Here is a 16745-nt window from a genome sequence, read left to right as displayed (position 1 = left end):
TAGAGACAGCGCATAATAAAGACAGTCAGTACAAACAGCGCATAATAAAGACAGTCAGTACAAACAGCGCACAATGCAAATAAAACAGGTGCAAAATGGATTTGTACTTGGGCCCTTCCATCTACTCTTCCTATCCATGCTGTATATTAAACAGGAGATGCACTGTTTAACAAACCAATCACTTCAGCGACAGGGACTGCCACTTGTGGCTGAAGTGAATGGTTTATTTGGGCCCCCACAAAACAAGCTGCCATTGGGCAGCTGACATTGCTGGCAATGATCTCTACGTACAAACTGGCTCCTCAGAGGCAAGATGTTGTCACCAGTGTCACCCTCACCTTCATCAGTGTGTACATCTTCACATAATATTTATTTATCCCCGCAGGAAACCACTATTACAGTTGCCTCTGAACTTTGACATAATTGCCAGTATTTATTTATTACTAGTTATTTATATAGCGTACACCTATTCCTCAACACTTTACAGAGAATATTTGTCCATTCACATCAGTCACTGCCACAGTGGAGCTTCCAATTTATATTTCCTACCACATGTTCACACACATACATACAAAGGTTACATTTTTTTGTTGGGAGCCAGTTAACCTACTAGTATATTTTTGGGAGGAAACCAGAGTACCCGGAGGAAACCCACGCAAGCACAGGGAGAATATACAAACACCACGCAGGGCCATAGTGGGTATTGAACCCACAACCTCAGTGCTGTGAGGTAGTAATGCTAACCATTACACCGTCTATGCTACCCAGACAGTGTAATGGCAAAGGTGTCCCTCATGGAATTTGTAGTTTGTTTTGATAAACATCATCTTTTTTACATTTTGAGGAAGTAGCCTCCGATTCCAGTGTTTCCCAAACTGTGTGCCGTGGCACCCTGGGGTGCCTCAGGACACGTGCAGGGGTGCCTCAGGTTGGTGGTCCAGCACCAAATCAAATTATTAATGGTTAATGTAAGGTAAATATATGGACAAGCTGAAGCACAAACCTGTCCACCACCATATAACTGAACCTAAGGATGACAGGTAAGCACAATTTACTTTACTACATTTTTTTCTGAATTTCTCAATAACAAACTTTTGGCTTAAGGCTGCAGTGAAAGCAATGATGATATTCTAGGCACCATGATTGAAAAAGTTTAGGGAACCACTGTCCTACGCCAAACACTGACAAATTTCCCGGCTGTGCTGAAAACTCTTTCTGATTACGCACTGGTGGATGGGCTGCTTAAGGAATGCAAAGCCAGTTTGTGCAAGGGCCTCCAAATTGCCCTTTTTCCTGCCAGTAGTCAAGGGGGTCAAAGGGACTGTCTTATATGCCTATTTGGATGCTGTCATTAAAATAATCCTCAACCATTTTTGAATGGTGACCATATTATATGGAGTTGCGATAGAGCTGTCACTAATTTTAGGAAATTATTTTAGACCTAACCAGATGTCAAAATGTTGTGTTGACCCATCTACATCTTAGGAAAGTAGACATTGTTGTGTCACGTACCTCTTGAGCTGACAACTTGCTCGCCAAGAGCTCTTTGCAACTCTTAAGATCTGTGTCCATTTGAAATCACATGATGTATGACTTAAATCTAGGATCAAGCACAGTCACCAAAATGTATTGATCTGATTTTAGGATGCTGACAAACCTCGGATCCTGGCAAAGCAAATAAAGGACTTGATCTAGAAGTCTGACATACTTAACGGAATCACTTTGTTTCAGCTTCTCACTCTGTTTCTTGAGCTGCTTTTCCAAAAGTTTAATTAGGGAATCCTCTGACTCAAGCTGGCAGTGTCTGAACTCAATTCACAGGTGTCAACTTTGAAGGGTTTCTGCACCTTGCACAACATGGAAAGTATTCTCCACTGTGCTAAAGTAAGGTATATTCTCCCTATGTCATTGTGTCACTTCGGATTTTTTTTTCTGCTCCTCCATCCGCTAAAGCATATAAAGGGTGGAAATCCACTTTTTTACTACCTTCGGCTGGTGGCAGGGTAAATTGAACTGTTCTTGCAGCTGCTGCAATAGTCTACATGCAGTTGCTGAATACAGAAAATGTCCCAAAATTTTTCGGCCCACCACCAAATTGATTGTGTGAGCAAAACATGGGATGTGTTTGAAATTACCCAGCTGTAATGCTCTCACAATATTTGTGTTGCTGTCAGAAATCACAAATCCCAAGTAAAGTACAAGGGGGTTAAGCCATTTTGCAATGACATCCCTGAGTTTTTCTAAGAGGTTATCACCAGTATGCCTCTTAGTGAAACCGGTCATAGAGATAGTAGCCTGCTTCTGAATAAGCTGGCATTTGTTAGATGCTGCTGCTCATTGAGGCATTACACCCACCCAGTGGGGATGTTGTTAGCAGACCGGCAAACGTGATGCTGCCGTTCTAAATCCTGACAGGGAAAGCCCAACATGGGACTTAAGATAGGCGTCGAAATACAGACACCTATCTTAATCCCGATGCCGGAATCCAGAAGGACGCCATCCCGAACGAGGTAAGTCTGGGGCGTCTTAGCTGTTAGCCATGGGGGGAGGAGTATTAGGTTTAGGAAGCCTTATGGAGTTAGGTTTAGGCACCCCTAGGAGGGTTAGGCACCACTGGAGGGTTAGGGTTAGGCACTAAGGGGGGAGGGTTAGGTTTAGGCACGAAGGGGGGAGCCTTAGGTTTAGGTACTAATGGGAATGGTTAGGGTGCAGGGTGGGGAGGGTTAGGCTACAAGAAGGGAGGGTTAGGGGGATATAACCCCTGTTGGGAGACTGGCCATCAGGATGCCGCTGTCTGTATTTTGACAGGAGGCATCCCGACAGTCTGTATTACATACCAATTCCACCCAGTGGGCTGTCACAGTCATGTAATCTTTAGTTTTCCCAGTTTAGCTTGTCCACATATCTGTGGATAAGTGAACAGTGGTGCAACAGCATTTTGGAGGCCACTAATTACATTTTTTTAATGTCCATGTACAGGTGGAGAATTGCTTTCTAATTCCATCTAGATTAGAAGCTAGATGGGATTTCATAATGAGGACACAGAAACTCAATTTACTGTCTAAAACACACTACATTATTGGCAGATATTGGACACAGATCTAATACTAGCATAGCTGTTATGGCATCAGTGATACGCTGTGCAACTGGGTAACAGCTATCATACTTGCTTCCTCTATCAAATGATTTTTAACAGTCAATTATTTTTTTTAAACTACTTCTAGTAGTAGTCTTCTTGGTCCTCTTCTGGGATGAAGATCCACCACCAGCAACAGCAGGCCTAGTGCTCAAGTATTCTTCTCAATAATCCTGGATAGGGGAGGACTCAGTCTTATTAAATTGGATGCAGGACTACTTCCCATCATTATTGAGAATATTTATAATGATGGTGTTTTATGGTAGAGATTGCAGGTGCTTGGATCTAGCAGAGAGAAGGGAGCTAGCTGACACTGGACTACTTGTTACTTTTTTAGCATAAGTTTCTTATTGTGCCTTAAATGTTTCATGAAAGTTCTGCAAATGACATAACAAGGAGTTGGTTCCTAGATGGTTTAAGTCCTTACCTCTACTTACTATGGCTTTGCAAACACTATGGATGGCAAGACAATTGTTGACCAGATTTGTGTAAAAATAATTTCACACATAAGAAGGGGATTTTTTCATCTTATTTCCGGGCATGACAATGGCACTTACACAAACAACATCCTTATCCTCAGGTTGAGGCAGGGGGGTGAATGGACAGGCTTTAGATACCATGAGGACTGGAGCTTCTGATGACATGGGGAGGGGAACACTTTAGATGGGCCAGAGTTGCGTTAGAATGGCATGGGGGTGGAGCTTCGGGTAGCATGTTGGCAGAGCTTCAAGAGTGGCACAGGGGCGGAGCTATGGGCAGCACATGGGTGGAGCTTTGGATGGCACAGGGGTGGAGCTTTAGGCAGCAAGGAGAGTATTTGGAAGACCAAGAGGTGGAACTTCAGATGGTCCAGGGCAGAGCTTCCCCGATGTGGGGAAGGAGGACAGGGTGAAATGCCGGGATGCAAATAATAATGAAAAAACATGGCACTGTCAAGAGTTGCCTCTCCAAGCAGCTGCTGAATGAGAGATAGTCAGTCTCTTCAATAGAATACTAAAAATAGCAAGAGCAGCTCTGAATGACATTTACAGATGTCACAATTTATTGACACACAACAATTCATAAAACAAATCTTCCTTCAGTAATGAATGTACAAATGCATAAAGGCACAAATAAAATCAATTATGGACATGCATGTCTAAAATAAAAAGCTCACATATGAATGAGCATACACCCTAGGCAGGCACAATCAAAATTCATAGGCACCATACAGAATTCAGTTCCAAAAGAATGCTCCAGTTTGAGAGTTCAACTTTACCGGCTTGAAGAATAGTCCAGCGGTAACCTTAATTAGCGATGGTCTTTGCTGTAAAGGTCCCAACCGCAGAAGATTTCCCTGGTATCGCACTGTTGCCGGTGGCAAGATACTGGGCAAAATCCAATGATGGACAACATTCCAATAGAAGAAAATGTGCTTCTGGATAAAGTGCAAAGTGCCTGGTTTAGGGTGTAACACCAATGCGTTTCACTGCCTATTGGAAGCTTTTTCAAGGTGACCATTGTGTTCCAAATAGAGCTCTTAAATAGTGCCAAACATTTGTACTTAATCGGATCCAGCTATATCTAATCACAGCAATCTCATATTTAAGAAACACAGTATACATCAACAAAGATTAGTTACATTTTAATCAAACAAAAAATATACAATTGGAGGCAAACCCAATGACCCATATGAATGTAGATGTTATAAGCACTTACTTAAAGTCCGATCACGTTAATTTCTCCTTAATTGTTTAGAGAAGTGTTTATCCTCCTTCTCTTTGGCTTGGAGGTGACACATGATCTATAGTGGAACAAGTCCCGTAATAGCGTTAGATGTGGCGTCCCCCTGATGCCGCGTTCCAAGCCTCGTTCCCGTGATTTCTGTAGCTGAAGGTTGGCATAGAGGGAATATAGTAAGTGCTGGTTGTGGACCTATGCATCAGAGGAGAGAGCCGTGGAGTGCAGCGTCACTCGGTGCCATGTTCCACATGCAACGCCTCCCCCATTGATGTCAGCCTCTCAGGATACTAAGTCCCCATATAATAAAAGTCCATCAATAAATTAGGAAATTAATATCTGTGGACACTTGCAAATTGGTGTTGTAATTCTAAGTGGTCCAGAATCAAGACCAAAATTCATTATAATAGAGAGTACCTTTATACCTAATTATCCACCCACTTGCAAGATTGATCAGATACACAAATCGAATAGTATCCCACAAAGGACAATATATTAAAAAGAGTTGGTTAAACAAAATACAACTAGACAATTAAAATTAAATGCATCAATATATATTTAGGATAACTAATATTCTCCACCAATGACAATAGAAATAAATTTAAATATTATCTGTAACTATAAATACATTTGTATGGAGAAACTCATAACTTGGGACCATTAGAAATAAAAAATAAATGTCCTACGAAAACCAAAAAAAAGTAAATTTTGTTATTTATAATGGAAAACACAATCAAAATGGACGTAATAGACAGAAATCTTCAATAGACCAATTGATCACTCTCCATTAACCCTGGCCCCACAGATGCATAAGTGGCTCTTAATATTTTCAATAAAATCATATAATAGCCCATTGGGTATAATTGATCTGGAACTATCTGATGGCATTTAGTTCCAATGCTTTGGTATGTCCGCTAGGGAACAACAAATTTAACTGGAATGTCCAGTAGATCTCTTGTTGGCACAGTCTACTGAATCTATCTCCCCCTTCTCTCACTGTGGGGGTGATGAACTCCAGACCTGTAACCCGCAGGCAGCTTGGATCGCTTTTATGATGTTCCATAAAATATTTTGGTATACTTTGAATATGAACCCTATTCAAGATATTTTTTCGGTGTTCTGGAAATCGCACCTTTAGTGGTCTTGTCGTTCGTCCTACATAATTAAGCCGACAACCACATTGGAGTAAATACACCACCCAGCTTGTGTTGCAATTAATAAAGCTGTAAATCTGTAATATTACATGTAGTACATCTTCCATTGCCACATTTATAAAAACCTGATGGTTTTGTATTTAACTTTTTACTTCCTCAGGATTTGGATCACATTTAATTAAACTAGGAGCAAGGATGGTTTTTAATGATCGATTTTTTTGAATATAAAGTTAGGGTTCGTTGGAAGAATATTTCTCAGAATCGGATCACATTTTAAAATATGATAATCAGATCTAATGATTCTTTTAATTTCAGTTAATTGTTAAATTTAGAGATACCAGCTAATTGTCCTGTTTTACATGTTTGATTTAATTTAGGGCCTGATTCAAACCCACTCGCAAGCGGCTGTCCGCTCGCAAGTGGGTCGATGTTGTGCACTGCGCATGCGCACGACGGCGGGAGCTCCGTCGTGCGCATGCGCCAGACGCGACGAGCGAAGGAAAGTCCTTCGCTCGTTGTGTCTGATCAAAGGGAGCGTGCTGTCGATGTTGATTGACAGCACGCCCCCTTTGGTGGGCGTGCCTCCCTGACGGGGGCGTTCCCAAGGGAACGCCTACCGTCAGAAGCCGGCCCACTGACATCACTAGTGATGTCAGTGGGAGTGATTTTGGCTCTGATAGAGCCAAAATCACTCCGGGCCTTGCGGTTGAAAACCTCAACCGCAGGCTCCGGCTCGCAGTTTCGATGGTCGCGATGGTCACGACCATCGCAGCCATCAAACTGCACGCTCGTATAGGCTGTGGGTGGTGACCCACAGCTATACGAGCGTCCAGGAGGACGCTCCAGAATTATGGAGGGCGGCCCTCATTCAGAGCGTGCGCTCTGCTCAGAGCGTACGGCTCTGAATGAGGGCCTTAGTTTTAGATATTAAGAGAGAGTCTATGTCAGTTTTTGTAACCTCATTCAGGGCCCTATCTAGGATATATTTGGGATATCCTCTTACTCTAAAAGATTCTATCATGATCATAGCTTGTTCAATAAAGCTCTCTTTAGTGGAAAAATTCTGTCTAAGGTGTAATACTTGTCCCTTAGGTATATTTGTTTTCCATGGTGTATAATGAGCACTTTGAAAGTGAAGATAGGCATTACTGCCCACATCTTTCATATAATTCGAAGTCACAATCTGATTATTAGAGATCTCAAGCGTAATATCCAAGAAGTTCATTATCCTCTTATCAAATGAGTGAGTAAAAACTAAATTATAAGTGTTAGTGTTGAAAAACTTAACAAAATCCATAGCAGTGTCAAGATCCCCATCCCAAATAATAAACAGATCATCTATGTAACGGCCATAGAGGACCAGGTGCTCGACGAGTCCGCCACCCCACACAAGCTCATCCTCGACTTGACCTTTGTAGAGGTTGGCGTAACTCGCCACGAACCTGGTCAGGGGCTGGCTGGCAACTTTTAGCCTGGGGGGCAAATGCATGCAGGCGGCCCTGGCAGAGGAGTAGTATGAGTGTCCAAAGAATATGCGTGCTACGGCGCCCCCCCTCCAGTGTTCCAGGGAGGAGGCGGGTCCATATGGGATTAATGTAAGGTAAAAATAAAGATTAGGGCAGCCCCCTGTCGTAGTGCCCATATGCAGTGCCCCCGTGTGCCACAGGAGAGAACACCCTTATGCAGGCCTCAAGTAGTGCCTCCAGTAGTAGTCCCCCCCTTGTAGTGCCCCCAGTAGTAGTCCCCCCCTTTGTAGTGCCCCCAGTAGTAGTAGTCCCCCCATTTGCAGTGCCCCCAGTAGTAGTAGTAGTCCCCCCCTTTGTAGCACCCCAGTAGTAGTAGTAGTCCCCCCCTTTGTAGTGCCCCTATTAGTAGTAGTCCCCCCCTTGTAATGCCCCCAGTAGTAGTAGTCCCCCCCTGTAGTGCCCCCAGTAGTAGTCCCCCCACTTGTAGTGTCCCCAGTAGTAGTAGTCCCCCCCTTGTAGTGTCCCCAGTAGTAGTAGTCCCCAGTAGTAGTAGTCCCCCACCCCCCTTGTAGTGCCCCCAATAGTAGTAGTAGTCCCCTTATAGTGCCCCCAGTAGTAGTAGTCCCCAGTAGTTGTAGTCCCCCACCCCCCTTGTAGTGCCCCCAGTAGTTGTAGTCCCCCACCCCCCTTGTAATGCCCCCAGTAGTAGTAGTCCCCCCTTTGTAGTGCCCCCAGTAGTGCCAGACACCCCCCCCAGTAGACACACGTAATATAAAAAACAAAATAAAAAAAAACACTTACCTGAATCCCCGCTCCCGCCGCCGCCATCTGCTCCTCCGTCTGTCCTCCCGGGCCGGGCCTCTCTGCATTATGGGAGAGACGTCATATGACATCATGACGTCTCTCCCATTGCCCACTGCGGGAGCCGGAAGATGAAGCGGCTCCCGCAGTGGGCACAGCAGCAGCTAATGAGAGTCTGACAGACTGTCATTGGCTGCTGCTTACAACAAACACACAGCTGCCGGAGCCGGCGGCTGTGTGTTTGGCAGTGTGTAACGCTGACCGAACTCCATCCGGTCAGCGCTACACATGCGGTGCAGTCTGTGTCACAGTGACACAGACTGCACCGGCCCGCATGACACTGCGGCCCGGGGAGCACATGGCACCCTGCCCCCCGGCCCAGCCCGCCACTGAACCTGGTCCTATTGGCCGTCCCCATGGTCTGAAGATTAAAAGTGTTCGAAAAAATAAAATAATTGTGAGTCAGAATAAACTGAATACAATCTAAAAGGAATAGTATATGTCTCTCAGTCAGATGAGCATCTCATTACTATATTCCCTCTATGCCAACCTTCAGCTACAGAAATCACGGGAATGAGGCTTGGAACATGGCATCAAGGGGATGCTGCGTCTCACGCTTACAGGACTCGTTCCACTATAGATCATGTGTCACCTCCAAGCCAATGAGAAGGAGTATAAGCACTTCTCTAAACAATTAAGGAGAAATTAACGTGATCGGACTTTAAGTAAGTACTTATAACATCTACATACCAAAAACATATGGATCATTGGGTTTGCCTCCAATTGTATATTTTTTGTTTGATTAAAATGTAACTAATCTTTGTCGATGTATACTGTGTTTCCTAAATATGAGATTGCTGTGATTAGATACAGCTAGATCCGATTAAGTACAAATGTTTGGCACTATTTAAGAGCTCTATTTGGAACACTATGGTCACCTTGAAAAAGCTTCCAATAGGCAGTGAAATGCGTTGGTATAACACCCAAAACCAGGCACTTTGCGCTTTATCCAGAAGCACCTTCCCTTCTGTTGGAATGTTGAGAGGGAACAGTGGTGCTGGAGCATGGTGGAGGAGTGATCGCTGGGGTTGGAAGAACGTGGTGGTTGGTACAGCGGTGACGGGACATGGTGGAGGGGAGAACACTGGGGTTGGAAGCAGGGCGTGGAGGGGGTGAGTGGAAAGATACTGCTACACTGGGTAAGGCTAGATGTGGAAGTGGTCAGTAAAGTTACAGCTAGCAAGAATACAGTGGATGACAGCAAAATCAATCAGAAACTGTGATACTCAGCCCAACCTGGTTCCAGAACTGGAAAAGAGGAAGATATCTCCTCTTCCAGGCTATTTATAATGCATAGTATGGGCACTGCCCTTTATTGCTGCCATAGGGTCTCTAGCTAACTACACAGCAAATTGTAGGACAAGAAAAAAGCCAATGGTGCTGCAAAAAGGACACACACCCCCTGTGAGGAAATCCCGATGGGAAGAATCGCATCAGGGCATTGCATCAGCGGCCATCATCACTAATACATGTGAGAGACTTGCCATCCTTTAACCCCAAGCACTGGGACACACAATCCTTTGAGCCCGAGACAGCTGCACGCCAGTGATACTTTCTCCATCAGCGGATGACGCCAGCTGTGGCAGCAATCTCCGATACCACACTGAAGGGAAAGTGCTTGCCGCGCACACACAGATTGAGGCAGGGTCTGGAGACCACACGCGGCTATAAGGTAGACGGAGTCCGGAATCCGCCACCGAATCATCTGCACTACATGTGAGGTACCTTACAGCTCATTGTGGTGTGCATTTATATCCCCGTTATACGGGCTCATATGAGCCGGGAAAAGTGAGAGGCTCATGCTACAAAGCCACTGGATTTTGGCATTTTTGCACAATATGGAACATTTTTATTTATATCTTTTGCTCAGGACTTTGAGTATATAAAACAAGTTAATAGACTTGCAGTCTTGCACATACGAGGAACCCAATTTCTCTCACACACGCACAGTGAATTAAGTTAATATCACTGCTCTTTAAATATAATCAGATTGTTACTTATTGATACATTTAGATATGGTGTTTCTATAAAATATGACTGTTTATTACAGTGTTACATATTTTTATTATTATATTGTATATGTGTCTCATTGGCCAATGATGTATTTATTTTAATTTAATTTATGAGCATATTAAATTTATTTTTGACATAGCTGGTTATAATTTAATTATTGGTAACAGGTGTTACACAGCGCTGTTATTTCTTCTTGTTTTATCTCTAGCTAACTAGCCTACCCTCTCTCTCCTCCAGCCAGAGGCTTCACTGGCTCTGGTGACACCCAGTGCGCACCCCGCATCCCCCTCTAAAAATGGAGCGTAGCCTAACAAAAATGGTTGTGACCTTACGGGAAATTCTACACTATCGGCTACTCCTCTGTGACAGGAGCCGAGTGCTGCAGGAGAATGTCACACTGCAGCATCCGGCTCCTGTCACTGAGGAGGAGCCGGCATTTTGGTGTCACCCACTCTGAGAGTGACACCCGGTGCGGCCCGCACATCCATAGTGACGCCACTGCCTCCGGCGTTCCTGTGACAATTGATGCCAAATCTCAGCTGGAGGAACTTACAGTATATCAGATCCAAAACATGCAAGATCCAACTCTGCGAAGCTGGCGCTGCGCCTCATTTTCGAATCTCCTCGGTTAAATTCGGGCTCATCTCTAGTTATATCCTAGATACTCCTGTAATTTCTGAACCACTGAAGTCAAACAGATGACACAGCTATATGGGACAGAAAGCTGTATGGGACAGAAACCCCTAAAACAACTGGCCGAAATGTCTTCTTTGACTCAAAACAGTCCTTTGTTACCCACATCCAGTTTGCTACATAGATTTAAAGGGACCCAGACATCAATCTATCAGCACAATGTTCCAGTTTGCTGATGTTTTGTGTGAAACAATCAGCAAAATCCAAAATGTTGGAAATCCTCTATTTGCCTATTCTGTCCAATAAATTATTGGAACTGGCAAGTCGGGGACTGCTAACATGTTCGATTTTGCAGATCATCAGAGAAACAGAGTTCCGGAATCAGCTAATCGGGGATCAAAGAATCGGATTAGTTATTGTGGAATCGGCCAATTGATGTATGGGCCCCATAAAAATACATTTCCTGAATTTACATGTGAAACTTACTGCACTTATTCCAGAACTCATACTCTCCCAAATGTATGTCTGTACTGATTTCCTCTAACCAGACTTTCACACCTGCAATCTATTTTGAATGCAGCAGCTAGAATAATTTTCTTTGCAAAATGTTCTTCTATTGCTGCTCTATTCTATTAATCCCTGCATCAGTTATCTGTATTTTCTAACAGATAGTAAATAAAGTGCTACTGCAGTTATACTGTATCTGCCAAATCATCCTCTTTGATCTGCCCAAAATCTGTATCTTTCCACACACATTGGGCCCGATTCAGTGGTGGATGCGTGTGCGTCGGAACCACACTGCGCATGCATAGTTACCGTCGGGAGCCGCAGAATGAATTTGGATGCAAAGTGAGACAATTTCAATGGAGGCATTTCTGGGTGGTTACAGGGAGGTGGATAGCCAGATGCAGTCGTATAGTGGGCATGTCATGGTCAGCAACTGTGTCTTTTGCAGCAGTTACACTGAAGTTGGTGGCCATGTTCAGACACATATTCTTCGCCTCCATAGTGCTGGTGCAATCTCTGATGGTGCAACTGATGTGCGGCCGATGTTGCATCTTAATACACAGAGCGGCGGATTATCACCACAGGCGGTGGGCATCGCTGTACAAATCCCATCGGCTGTGGCATAAAGATGCAGTCACGTTGTGGCAAAACACCCAGTTGCAGCTGCTATAGTGTGCACATCTGAATCATGCCCATTACTTGCTTCTATTCCCATTTTCTTTTCGGGCTGCATTGTGCAATTCAATCTTTTACACAAGCAGACTTTCCCATTGCTTTAACATTTTCTAGAGCTCCCTGAAGATCACCTATTTAAACATGCTTATCAATTACCGAATACATATTAATTTCCTTCCTAGACTGTTCTGATTGCCACAACTCTACATTGTTCACTTATGTTAACATTTAGTTGACTGGATCACTTAGCCCCACTGAGCACTATTTCCAATTGCAATCTGTATGCATCAATCTACAATACGTGGCACTTATCAAGTGATGTAACTAGCGAGTGGTGGGCCCAGGTGACACAATATGCTTTGCCCCCCACCTCATGACAGCACTCAGTGTGCTATTTTACAGAAAAATAAAGACAGGTAGCTTCCTGTAGTCCAACGTTTTGGGTCTTTAATGCAACTCATGTTTGTCTCTTTGACAGGTACCACAGCCATTACATATGCCTATCAGACGGTATGCAATCGGGAAGCCAGCTTACATTATACCGACAGCCAGCTTCCCGAGGGCGAAATAACTGGCGTCTCTATGTAAACACCGCTCATTTTACCGACTGCGGGAGACCGGCACCCAGCATCCCGATCAAAGGGATGCCGGGCGCTGCGAGCGGACAGCCGCGTGGGGGAGGGAGGGTTAGGTTTAGGGCTCCCAGGGGGGACTTAGGGTTAGGCACCCCCACGTGAGGTTAGGTTTAGGCTAGTGGGAGGGAGGGTTAGGGTTAGGCACCCTCGGGGGAAGGTTAGGGTTAGGCACCCCCCAGGGGACTTAGGTTTAACCAGCAGGGAAGGGGTTTAGGCACTTGGGGGGGAGGTTAGGGTTAGGCACCCCTAAGGGAGGGTTAGGGTTAGGGGGGTAGGTTAGTTAGTACTTACCTGGGGACGATCGGGATTTCCAGCGCTGTCGGGATGCCGCTGCCGGGATCTCTACCTCTGTCAGCCTGACTCTGCCGGGATTCGAACTGTCAGCCATGCGGCCGGCGGTATTACATACCGACTCCTATCAGACAGGCAGGTCACAACAGGTGCAGGACAGCTTTGCCCCATCAGAACTGCAGTACATGGCTGGCTTGGCTGTGCCTGGCAGGAAGGGGCAGGCAGGGAGGCTCCACACCTCCCTTGTTTTTGCTCCAGGGATGGTCACGAGAGATCTCCAGGGGCAACAGCAGGAGGGCCACCTCAGAGAGCTGGCGGCTGGGATGAGATAAGGGGAGGAGCCCCCTTCTTTCCTCCAAGCGGTCCAGCTCCTTTTCCCTTTTCGTTACAACCTGTGGCATGGCGGCCTCCAGTGTACTACAATAAGTCAGTCTTACTTATTATTTGTAACTGGCTGGCCTGCTGATACTGTTGCTGGTTGCAGGCCCCTCATTGCAGCAGAGCTTCGACTCAATAGGCAATGCCATCTATAGATAGCATTACCTAATTTTAGCCTATGGGCTTCTTTTCAGAGACTCCCCCAAGACGGAACCAATAGGCTCCCTCCCAGGGTCCCCCACAGCTAACGCATGTGCTGGCCAATGGCTGCGCTTGCGCAGAAGGACTCTCGGGTCATAAACTTGGAAGGCCCCACACCGCAAAGGTCAGCTGTTATAGGGAGTGACTGAAAAAGGCAAGCATAGACATGGATATCGTCAGCACAAATATTGGGGGCTCACAGAACTGGCTTCAATGGTGGTGTTCTGGCACCAATTCCACTTTACCATAAGGTAGAGAGGATATATAAAGAACCAGCCAATCACAATAGAGAATCCAATGCCATGATTTGTTTTGAGGGCTGTCACAGATTAAGGGCCTGATTCAGAGCCGCTCGCTGTTTGCGAGTGCTTGCTCTGAAACAGGACGGGTATTTTTTCTCTCCTGCCCGCTTGCTAAGCTGTGGGTGCCCACCCACAGCTTGTGCGAGCAGGCTGGAGATGGTTGTGATTATCGCGACCATCGGGCTTGCGAGGAGACCCTGTGGTAGGGTCTCCGCTCTAGCAAGCCTGAGTGGACTCCCTGCTCTCATAGAGCAGGAAGTCCACTACTGACATCACGAGTGATGTCAGTAGGGCCGCCTACAAACGCCAGGCATTCCTAAGGGAACACCTGCGTTTGTGCAGCCACCCCCCCTCCCCGGCTACAAAACGGGGCGAGCTGTCAATCAACATTGACAGCCACCCCATCTTGTAGCGAGATCGTAGCGACGGTATCTTATAGAAAAACCTGTATGCACTTGATAAAGGCTAAGTAGGGACACAGAAGCTGCTGATCAGCTGTTACAATAATCAACGCTGGTTTATACTACGCTGTGTAGGATATAACAAAAGGAAACATGGTTTTAAAGTTATCAGCAAAAAATATCATATACCATTTTGTATTATTAGAATGAAAAAGGAGAGATTTTTGAGACATCTGCACAGTATTGTGTTACAGACACAGCACTGAACTCTAAACATTATCTGTTCCTGCTGTTTCTGTTTAAAGCTCTCCTCTCTTACAGATTATTCTAAATGAGAACAAAATGTTTCTGTGCAATATACGAGCAGCAACTGGAATGTCCATGCTATTGTTGCAACAGCCACCTTTGATTACAATAAAAGTGGATAAAAGACTGACCCCAGTTGCCCCAGTAACTTGACTTCACTGATTTTTTTATTGTCCTGGGCTGCTCACAGTGGTTGGTGTTATGCTGGGGTCTTTCCTTTGTTATTAATAATACCTAAAGAGAAGTGATAAGACCTGTAGAACCACTAATAGAGGTTTTTACCTATAACATCCATCTTACCCTTAAAGCTGAATACTCATCAAGAATATCAACTATACTGTAGGTAGAATAAGCTTATCACTAATAAGGTGTTATAGAGGTTTATAGTAGAGATGTGCGCCGACCCTCGTGTTTTGGTTTTGGATCTGGATCCCCCCTGGTTTTGGATCTGGATTGGTTTTGCCAAAAGCTCACCTTCGTGTTTTGTTTTCATGGTTTGGTTTTGGATCTGGATTTTTTCTTAAAAAATCATAAAAACAGCTAAAATCACATAAAATGGGCCTGTTTTTGTCCCTACAGAATAATTTACATCAATAACATTTATTTCCAGTAATTTCCAATCAATTTTGACCACCTCACAATATTATTTGCTTCATCTAGTTAAGATGTCCCACCAAATGACAGCCTGGCGCTAATAAACTGCAATTAACGAATAGACCACAGCTGCAAACTCCTATGGATCTGTGTAAACCCAATAAAAGATCACCTACTGATGACCCCAAACATAAATATTACACTGGTGGAGTTGCGCTAAATGGACTTGTAATTACAAATAAATACTTAACGTGGCAGAAATTAATTCAAGACACCAAATAAATCTAACATATATTTAATTAGCACACAATAAGCATGTCAATAGTGGTATACAAATGACATATAACAATCACCTTAATATTGTAAAAGTCTATACTGACTATCATGCATAACCATGGAACTTCTTAGTACCTAATAAAAACCTGCATAACTGGCAAGTTTACTAAAGGAAGCAAAAAACAGAAAAAATATATATATATAAAAATTGTGTATTTCATATATAATGTGACCAATCTTGATCTGACAGTTCTCACCCGATCAAAGTCCACATGTGAGAGTCCTAATATCCCCTTGATTCTACCTCCGGGTTTTAAACAAGTGGTACCGCTGAAATGATTTCCAAAGATGTAAACAGTATAATGTTATTTAGGAAACATGGACTTCATGCTAATTTGAAGCGTATGTATAATCCACCTGTATATCCTGAAGAGGTGTAGCGGTTATTGGTATCTCCTACCGCCTGGCCAATGGACAAGGTTATCCTCTGATGGGCAAATCCTGAGGCTGTAATATGGTCAACACATGACCGCCTGATTTTCTCTCACCGTCCTGAATCCAGCCAGCGGGCACCGTCACCGCAATATATATAGCGCTTATGGCTCTCCGTGGAAATAAGCGGGTGTCCAGGGTCAGCAAAACGACTGTGTCACTTGATGAAAATCCTTTAACTAGGTTCGCTTCCACTACATGAAGCTTTATCAAAGAGCATGAATGGGATAAAGTATATTCTCCGACCTTATATACAGCTTCCTTTTTCCTGATAGGATGCAATGTTATTTAAACAGTCTCCACATGATGCCAATGTTCTGATGGTCATTCTTAACACATGTAAAACCATTTTGAAACAAAAAAATAAAATCAACTCTTCACTTGGTGTCTTGAAAACTCAAATGCACATAAATAAATAATCACAATATATCTTTAAATCATTGAAGCAACATATCAATTAAAAAAGAATAAATATATATAAAAGAATATAATATCAAGAGGTCTTATAATATAATAAAAATGAACCATTGTTTAAAATTCATTAAACCAACTTCCCTGTTTTTAATTTTATCTTGTTCACATATGGGATTCGAACTTATACCCTCCTATGTTGTTAGTTCCCAAAGCATTTCTCATGCTCCATACCACCGGAGCTCTCAATCAGAATGCAGTCATTGTAGATACAAGACTAGTAGATAGCCACAT

The sequence above is a fragment of the Taudactylus pleione genome, unplaced genomic scaffold (assembly GCF_031769625.1).
Source record: "Taudactylus pleione unplaced genomic scaffold, aTauple2 ptg000322l, whole genome shotgun sequence".
NCBI lineage: Eukaryota > Metazoa > Chordata > Amphibia > Anura > Myobatrachidae > Taudactylus > Taudactylus pleione.
Note: the sequence above shows the minus strand (reverse complement) of the source record.